Source organism: Thalassophryne amazonica, chromosome 14, assembly GCF_902500255.1.
Source record: "Thalassophryne amazonica chromosome 14, fThaAma1.1, whole genome shotgun sequence".
Taxonomy (NCBI): Eukaryota; Metazoa; Chordata; class Actinopteri; order Batrachoidiformes; family Batrachoididae; genus Thalassophryne; species Thalassophryne amazonica.
Genome location: NC_047116.1, coordinates 45472377 through 45481942, shown reverse-complemented (window position 1 = coordinate 45481942; position 9566 = coordinate 45472377).

Genomic DNA, 9566 nt, shown 5'->3' with positions numbered 1-9566 from the left:
AAGCAGATCAGGTCGGTATTAGAAGCATTACTACTTCCACCACACTACAGATCTGCCCTGGGTCCTGGGTGGCAACCATCCAGGCAGACAAGCAGTACATCCTCATTTCCTGATAGCATCCATCAAAATGTTGCAGTCAGGTGATACATGGGCATCCCCTCTGACTTTTCTAATAGATTAGATTAGAAAGAACTTTAATGATCCCTTGGAAAGACTCCCTCAGGGACATTGAGGTTCCAGCAGCACACAGGGTAAGAAGCACAGAGAGCATCAAAAGTGAAAGTAAAAACAAAAAACAAAACAGTTTGCAAGTATAAATATACACAAATATAAATACCAGACAGACAGTGGGGCAAAAAAGTATTGTCAGTTCCTGATTGTGCAAGTTCTCCTACTTAGAAAGATGAGAGAGGTCTGTAATTTTCAACATAGGTACACTTCAACTGTGAGAGACAAAATGAGAAAAAAAAAAAATCCAAACTCACATTGTCGGATTTTTAAAAAATGTATTTGTAAATTATGGTGGGAAATAAGTATTTGGTCAATAACAAAAGTTCAACTCAATACTTTGTAACATAATCTTTGTTGGCAATGACAGAGGTCAAACATTTCCTGTAAGTCTTCACCAGGTTTGCACACACTGTAGCTGGTATTTTGGCCCATTCCTCCATGCAGATCTCCTCTAGAGCAGTGATGTTTTGGGGCTGTCGCTGAGCAACACAGACTTTTAACTCCCTCAACAAATTTTCTATGGGGTTGAGGTCTGGAGACTGGCTTGATCACTCCAGGACCTTGAAATGCTTTTTACGGAGTCAATTCTTTGTTGCCCGAGCAGTGTGTTTGGGATCATTGTCATGCTGGAAGACCCAGCCACGTTGCATCTTCAATGCACTCACTGTTGGAAGGAGGTTTTGGCGTAAAAGCTCACGATACATGGCCACGTTCATTCTTCCCTTAACACGGATCAGTCGTCCTGTCCCCTTTGCAGAAAAACAGCCCCAAAGCATGTTGTTTCCACCCCATGCTTCACAGCAGATATGGTGTTCTTGGGATGCAACTCAGTATTCTTCTTCCTCCAACCATGATGAGTTGAGTTTTTACCAAAATGTTCTGTTTTGGTTTCATCTGACCACATGATATTCTTCCAGTCCTCTTCTGGATCATCCATATGCTCTCTGGCAAACTTCAGACGGGCCTGGACACGTAGTGTCTTAAGCAGGGGACATGCCTGGCACTGCAGGATTTGAGTCGCTCTCTGCGTAGTGTGTAGCCTTTGTTACTTTGGTCCCAGCTCTCTGCAGGTCCTTCATCAGGTCCCTCCATGTAGTTCTGGGATTTTTATTCACCGTTTTGATCATTTTGACCCCACGGGATGACATCTTGCGTGGAGCCCCAGATCGAGGGAGATTATCAATGGTCTTGTATGTCTTTCATTTTCTTACAACTGCCCTCACAGTTGATTTATTCACACCAACCTGCTTGACTATTGTAGATTCACTCTTTTACAGGCGTAAAAATGTGACCCTCACGCATGTATGCAGATATTGCTGAATATTTGATGGAAAATGACAAGAGAGCACTCAAAGTGGCTCTGCAAGGACTACAATGAAGGTACGTCTTGTCATTGTTTACCGTAGCAACATTCATATTATTAAACTGACTGTTATAACTACAACTGATACTGTAAACTTACTGTAGTTCATCTCTTGGACCCGTTTGGGGTTTTTCTTCTCTATGTGAAAGTTGTGTTAAACAACCAGTGGTTTGCATGTGCATTCAAAATGTGGTCACAATTATGAAGATCACACCGGCTTTTACGCCACATTTCAAGTCTGTAATAACTTTTTGCACAGTGAACAAAAGCACAGTGTGCACCTGTCATATTTACACTTCACCTAAACTTATTGTTTAAACCCAGTAAAAGCTACATGTCTCCTGTAACACGCATAATCACACTACCTGGGTTTGGTTGGTGTTTGGTAGAGAGTTGAGAGTGAGACTTCGAGCATGTGCAGGCAACATGCACACTTGGTGTATTGCTGGGGTCTTCAGCACTGATGCACCTGTGTGCTAGATCATCAGAGAAATGTGCTACATGACCAAAATATCATTGATATTTCCTCATAATGCAAGTGGTACTCCTCAGCTCCTTAAGTAACGGCTAATTTTACAAGAAGTCATTCTCACAGTACTCAAGAATCCCCAGAAGAGACCTGGTGCCAAAGACATTTCTTGCCATAGATCAATACTTAGTGTCCAGGGCCTGGTTTCATAAAGCAGTCTAATCTTGTTTAGTTGACCAAACTAAGTCGATTAATCTTCTGATGTTTGCTGTTGCACAAAGCGCTTAGTTGGTTAAAGTTTTACGTTACCCGACTAAAGTTTTTAGCCTGTTACAGAGGTGGCTAATCTTATGTTAGTCTACAAAACTTCAGTGTCTTACCTAAAAAATGGAGCATGTGGGACCTTTCAGCAGGTTATTGGCGACACCATCCACGTCTCCAAATCCATGTGCCAAATCATGAGGGATATTATTTCCACACTTATTAGCTGACAGCAACAGGTACACATACAGAGACAGACACAGACACACCCACAACGACAGTTACCGGAGAAACACTGCATGCATGTATATGGCACACATATGAAACCATTTTTAAACTAAATGGCAACAACGAAATAGCGCTATTCCTGACAAGTTTGTCAAAAGACGTACAGAGCAGGGAAATTAAACAAACAACCTACAAATCTCTTTATTAATACCCTAAATGACATGTTTTCTTCTGCAGACGGGGAGAAGACACAAAACCAATGCATCTCTATTATTGTGTGGGCATAAATTCTCAGAGTTTCATGGGTGCGGGTGGGATTGGACATACACATAGTGGAAATGGGTGGGAGTCCAATACACATGTTGTGGTTGTGACCAACCTGGAAGTAAACAAAACATTCATGCATTTGAAGCATTTGTTAGCAACGACACTCGCGAGGCCACTATGCCCGTGAAAATCATCAAATAATGTAAGACGGCTAATCTACAAGTTTAGCTGTCGATGTGAAACTGTGATTAGACAGCTAATATTGGATGACTAACCATCGTCGAAGAAGTAAGTTAATGTAGTACACTAAAAGATGAGACCGCTTTATGAAACCGGGCCTTGGTGTCACAGCCATATGGTAAGACAGGAAGCACCTGGGGCATCATGTACAAAGACTTGCGTGGACTTTCTACTAAAAGTTGGCGTACGCCAAAACCCTGAATCTGGCATAAGCACAAATATATTCGGATGTATGAAAGTGTGCGTAGGCATGAATTCACGCACGTTCCGTTTGTACATCACACTGAACATGGAATTGAGCGTGGAACCAAACTCCTCCCTGGCCACGCCCCATTTAAATATGGAATATCATGTAAATAGGCCCTTTGAGCAGGGATTCCCCACAACGTCACATCAAACAACATGAACACAGAAAAGAAAATATACTATAGATGACTGGAAATTACGTGGAGACACATGGACAGTTTATTCAGTACACTGTTAAATGGATTAATCACAAAATTAGAAAAATGTTCGTAGGAGCTACAGAGCATGAGTGTGTGAGGCTGACACACAGAACACCATGCACACACTGATGTTAAAAAGGTGAGGCACGCGTCAGCTGACAGTGTGACATTTACAATTTACACACGCGTTTATTAACAAATACTGAAGACAGGAAGCCTGTTAAGAAGCTTGAAAGCGCACATGACCAAATGTGTCCGCGCTGGTTTTCGTTTGGAACAATTACATGGACAAACTATTTAAACACAAGCAGCCCCCCGTGGCTTGCCATGCCAGCTGCCTAATACACATTTGTACATCACATATGATTTGAACATTGATGGAATGAAAATGTTTCCTATTAACAGAAACAAATTCATCATGTGATGGCATTTTTATAGCAAAACGTGCAGTTAATAGCTCCGATCACATTTGGGAAACCGGCTCTCGCTGCAAAATGCGCTGTAATGTTGGAATGTACCTGGATAAAATTCGGATGATTCTTTTCCACACAGCTGGCATGGCTTGGCCAAAGGTTGATTGGCATACTCCTGACCGATCAGCCAGCTCACACTGGAATGCACATGATGCCAGGAAGCCCAGTGTGGTCAGCACGTATGTGCGCACAGACAACCCCTGGGTCCACATCGTATTGCGCTCTGGGCCGGCCGCAATTCTGTGTGCAACTCCAGTAACACTGGTCTTGGCAATCGAAATTGGTTTATGAACCAGTTATCCTCATTTGGAGTAAATCCTTGCGTTCCTCGAGTACATGCTCACATCAGATTGCACCATTTGCAAAGGTGCTTTAACAATGCTAACGCAGCCGCTATTTTACGCATCACTTTGCGCGTGCTTTTATTTCCATCCATATAATTGCAAACACGTGGGTGTGTTAATTGCTCATCACCATGTCTCTGATGTGCACATCACTCTGATGACGTCTTGTTTTCACACTATCAATGGTTCCCTGCATCACCTTTACATGTACACAGTGGAACAATAGCTGTAGAAACGTGCGTACGCCAGCCTGGATTTTTGCGTGACGCACCGCACATTTCCACGCTCACGTCACTTTTGATACAACTGCACGTGGACGTGGAGACGGCTGTATGCCAGGTTTTTGTGCTTATGCACGCTTTGTACATGAGGCCCTGGACTTTAAAGACTTGGACCTCCATTTTGCAAAGGCATTGGCATTGCCAAACATCTTTGTTCAGTGACCTTATGGCTCCATAAGCGCATTCCAAGCTTCTCTCAAAGACTGAGTACCTGTCTCTAAAAAAAAAAAAGAGTTGACATTAAGCAGGTTTTTCCAACCATTGATGATTCAGTGACATCAGTAGTTGTTTTTGTGTTATTATGCACTGGGCATCTCCAAAGACATCAAAATGTATGTCTTTAAAATGAGGCTTGTAACTCAATAATTGATTTCTGGCAGTTTTTTAGTTTGATGTTGAGTATAAATGTGTACCTGCTGGAGGGAATGTTCTTTATGAGGACAAATACAGTATACATTCACTCACAAAGCTTATACTAAAAATGTGAATAATGTAATGTTCAGTCAGTGCCTCTGTATTACTGGCAGGTGATTTTAAACTAAAGCTCTACTGTTGCCATTCTTCCTTTAAATTATTAATGCTTTGATTTTTTATTTTTTTTTTACTTTCCCAAGTTCAACAAAAATAACAAATTACATAAATAAATAAATGAGCAGTCAGCCACCAGAACTGTTCACCTTTATTTGCAAATAAATATTCGCTGTAACTTCCTCTTACAGTGTGCAAGATCTACGACATCTCTTTGGAAATTATAGAAAAATAAAATACAAGAATTATGTTTGTACTTTGTACAAAACAGCTTTCTAACATTGCTCAGCAGTAGAACATGCTAAACAAACAGCATCTGATATTCGATTTGGGACGGGTGTGGTTTGGGTTTGGGTGGGTGAACGTGAGCAGAAACATGTGGTTACATGTGTGCATCTTTCCTATTCCTGGATACATGATGCTGCGACTGAAAGGCACAGGCCTCTAGATTCAGTTTGCCTCCTAATGTGACAACAAACATTGAAGCCCAGGTTTGCAATAAATACCACAGCTGTCCGTCTGTCCATGGAGATCGCCCTCATCTCATGTGACGTTCCAAGGACAGAGGTATCAAAGACATTTTTAAGATTTCAGGATGCACACATAAAAGTGACTTTAATTGAACAGAGGGGCAGCTGTAAAAGCCAGGGATTCATTCTTTAGTGTTTAATGGATCTGTAAGGCATTGAGTGTGTGTGTGTGTTTTTATTTTCAAGCCATAATTCATTCTTAGACTTACATACATATATTGCATCTCTCACATACATGTGTTCTAAACTTCACAATAGTGTGAGAATATATGTGAGAGGAGGAATATATGCATGTGAAAGCTAGACCACGTGTATGTGAGAGGTAGAATATGTTGGTATTCCATAAAACATGAGTGTAAGAATTTATGCAGTGGAAAAGTAGAATGTGTGAGAATGTGAGAGGTAGAATGTGTTTGTGGTAAGAAAAACTGAGTGGAGAAATGTATGCAGTTGAAAATGGAATGTATGGAAGAATATATGTAAGTGAAAGATAGAATATGTATGAGAGAGAGACTATACATGTTGTGTGTTGGGGTGTGTGGCTGGACATTTTGGTGTTCTTTTCTTTTCTTTGCTCTCCAGGTGGCATGAGAACTGATTTGTCTGTGGAGAAGGTGCTGGCTGAGGAGTCCTTCACCCTCATCAACATCATGTGCAGCACCTGTGAATGGTGCTCACGTGCAGCCTTAAAGACTTTCAGCTGAAGCAGATAATTGGATGGCGTTCTGCATTTAAGCCACGTGTGATTCAAGCAGAACTGCCGGGAACTCGACCTTGTGATGTTCGTTTGTGAGACGCTGAGGACCGCGCCTGGGTTTGACACATCGAGCCCGTGAAGAATTAGAAGAGGTGAGGTAAGTCAGCAGTTACAACTAATATCCTTCAAAAGACACATACTATCAGCAACACATTCAGGTCTGTATTTTAAGCTTTATGCAAATGAGCAGCTTCTCACAACAGGTGGAGGATCACTTGTCTGCACGCCACAGAAGTGAGAAGCCAGCTGCACAATTCCCATCACAATTCAAATATACTGCGTAACAAAATACCAAGTTACTATCAACAATTAGTCAAACACTTAATCACCTCTGATGTGTGCTGACAGCATGTGTCCCTCACCCTTCCTCCTTCACGGGCTCGATGTGTCAAACCCAGGCGCGGTCCTCAGCGTCTCACAAACGAACATCACAAGGTCGAGTTCCCGGCAGTTCTGCTTGAATCACACATGACTTAAATGCAGAACGCCATCCAATTATCTGCTTCAGCTGAAAGTCTTTAAGGCTGCACGTGAGCACCATTCACAGGTGCTGCACATGATGTTGATGAGGGTGAAGGACTCTTCAGCCAGCACCTTCTCCACAGACAAATCAGTTCTCATGCCACCTGGAGAGCAAAGAAAAGAAAAGAACACCAAAATGTCCAGCCACACCCCCCAACACACAACAATACATCTGTGAAAGATTATGTGAGAGAGATTATATGTATGTCAGAGGTGGAATTTTCGTATGTGAGAGCGAGAACATATGTATGTGAAGGTTCGGATACTTAAAAAAAATATACTAGATGTGAGTGAGAATATATGTATATTAAATGTACAAGTAGAATATGTATGTGAGATGGCGAATATGTATGTGAGAAGAGAATTGTATGAGAAAGACTATACATCTGTGAAAGACTATGTGAGAGAGATTATATGTATGTCAGAGGTGTAATTTTTGTATGAGAGACTGAGAATATATGTATGCAAATTTTCAGATATTTAACAAAAATATACTAGATGTGAGTGGCAATATAAGTATGTTAAATGTAGATTATGTATGTGAGAGGGCGAATATGTATGTGAGAAGAGAATTATATGTATGTGAGAGAGACTATACATCTGGGAAAGACTATATGAGCAAGATTATATGTTTGTCAGAGGTGGAATTTTCGTATGCGTGAGGGAGAATATATATATACGCGAAGTTACGGCTATTTAACAAAAATATACTAGATGTGAGTGAGAATATATGTATGTTAAATGTAGAATGTGTATGTGTGAGGGCGAACATGTATGTGAGAAGAGAATTATATGTATGTGAGAGAGACTATACATCTGTGAAAGACTATATGAGAGATTATATGTATGTCAGAGGTGGAATTTTCGTATGTGAGAGGGAGAATATATGTATGCAAAGTTATTAACAAAAATATACTAGATGTGAGTGAGAATATACATATGCTAAATGTAGAATATGTATGTGAGAGGGGTTATATGTATGTGAGAAGAGAATTATATGTATGTGAGCATCTAAGAATGAATTATTTGTTGCATGCTGCTCATGTCTGTGTTCATGTCTGTGATCTTGTTTGTTCAACTACATTTGCAACTAATATAATGGAAAGTATCCTGAAAAGAACTGTTAAAATAACACTGACAGTGAACATATGGTCTCACTCTGACCAGAGTACGACCATACGTACACTGGCTGTGTTACTTTAACACTTTTTTTACTTTGTCAGGAAGAGTTGAAAGGAACTTTTGTTGCTTAGTACGTGTGCACTGAGTCACGTTTGAACTCCAAATTCATAACAAATTCATAATTCGGAACACTGGGCTAAAGTCGGATCCTTGTTTATTAGTGGAGGTGATGCACGAAGTTGAAGCAGAAGTGGGTTAAGCAGACTTGGTCAAAGACTACGCCAAACAAACTGTTAGTCCCTCGATTGCTTACTAAGATGGATGATAGAGTGAGTGTTGCCACATATTAGAGTATGTCATGATTTTGATAAAGATTTGATTGGATCATGACATTCGTGACGCTGTAGGTGAGCTGGAAAGCCACTTTCTGTATTGTGCTGACAGAACCAATGATTCTGGGAAGAAATCAGGTGATGGAATTTGAAGTATATACATAAACGATGGTTGTTGCAAAAATTCTGTTGGTATGAACAGATTATACTCGTATTCTCCAGGTTTGGAATATTTAATGTTCAAAATCAGACCGTTCCACCTGGCTACAGAATACACTTTTGTAGTTGCTGTCACTGCAGTGCACAGTACATTCCTCCACAAGAGGAATGCTAACCTACCAGCTGGACACCAGCACAGGAAACAACAGACTGCACATCCTAATTATGTTTTTTTTTTCTTTTTTTATGTTGCTGGAGACTTCAAATAAGCAAACCTCAAGTCTTTTTTGGCGAAATTCCACCAAAATGTTGGGTGTTGGACCACTAGAAAACTTATGATGGGCCGTATTGAAACAAACAACAAAGACACTGACAGGGACTTAGGGCCCGGTTACATGGCACACAGTGATAGTTGGACAAAGGATTAAAAAGTCAGAACGTCAAAATTGTTGAGAAAAGGTGGACGAAAGACCCTGCACCTTTCCCATCACAGAAAATCTTGTGAATCAAGAGTGAAAAGGAACAAAACAAAACTGAAGCTAACAAAAGAAAAACGAAGTGAACGTTGACCTTGATGCTTTTAACAAAATCAAAACGAAACATCCACGATGACGTGACCGAAAGCGGGTATAAAACTGAGCACAGCCAACCTTGTCTTCATGTCCGCACTACTTGCAGGTGAGGGATTTTGTTTGTCTTGACAACAGGTGACAGATGTTGTTTGTCTTCACAACAACGTGTGTGCACATGCAGGCAAGCCACAAGCGGTTGGAACGTGCATACGTAGTTAAAGTACACGATACACTATTGTTTCTGTTTGAAAATGTTGCTTTTTCATGAGCAATACAAGGATGTTCCATTTAGCTCGTCAAAGCTTTAGTTATTGATTCGTTCAGATATCATCAACCTTTGTTCAGTATTTTGGACTTGGGAGGTTGAACGAAGTTGGACAAAAGTCAAATGAAATGCTGACATTATGAACACTAAGCAAACGATACAAAACCATCAAGAAA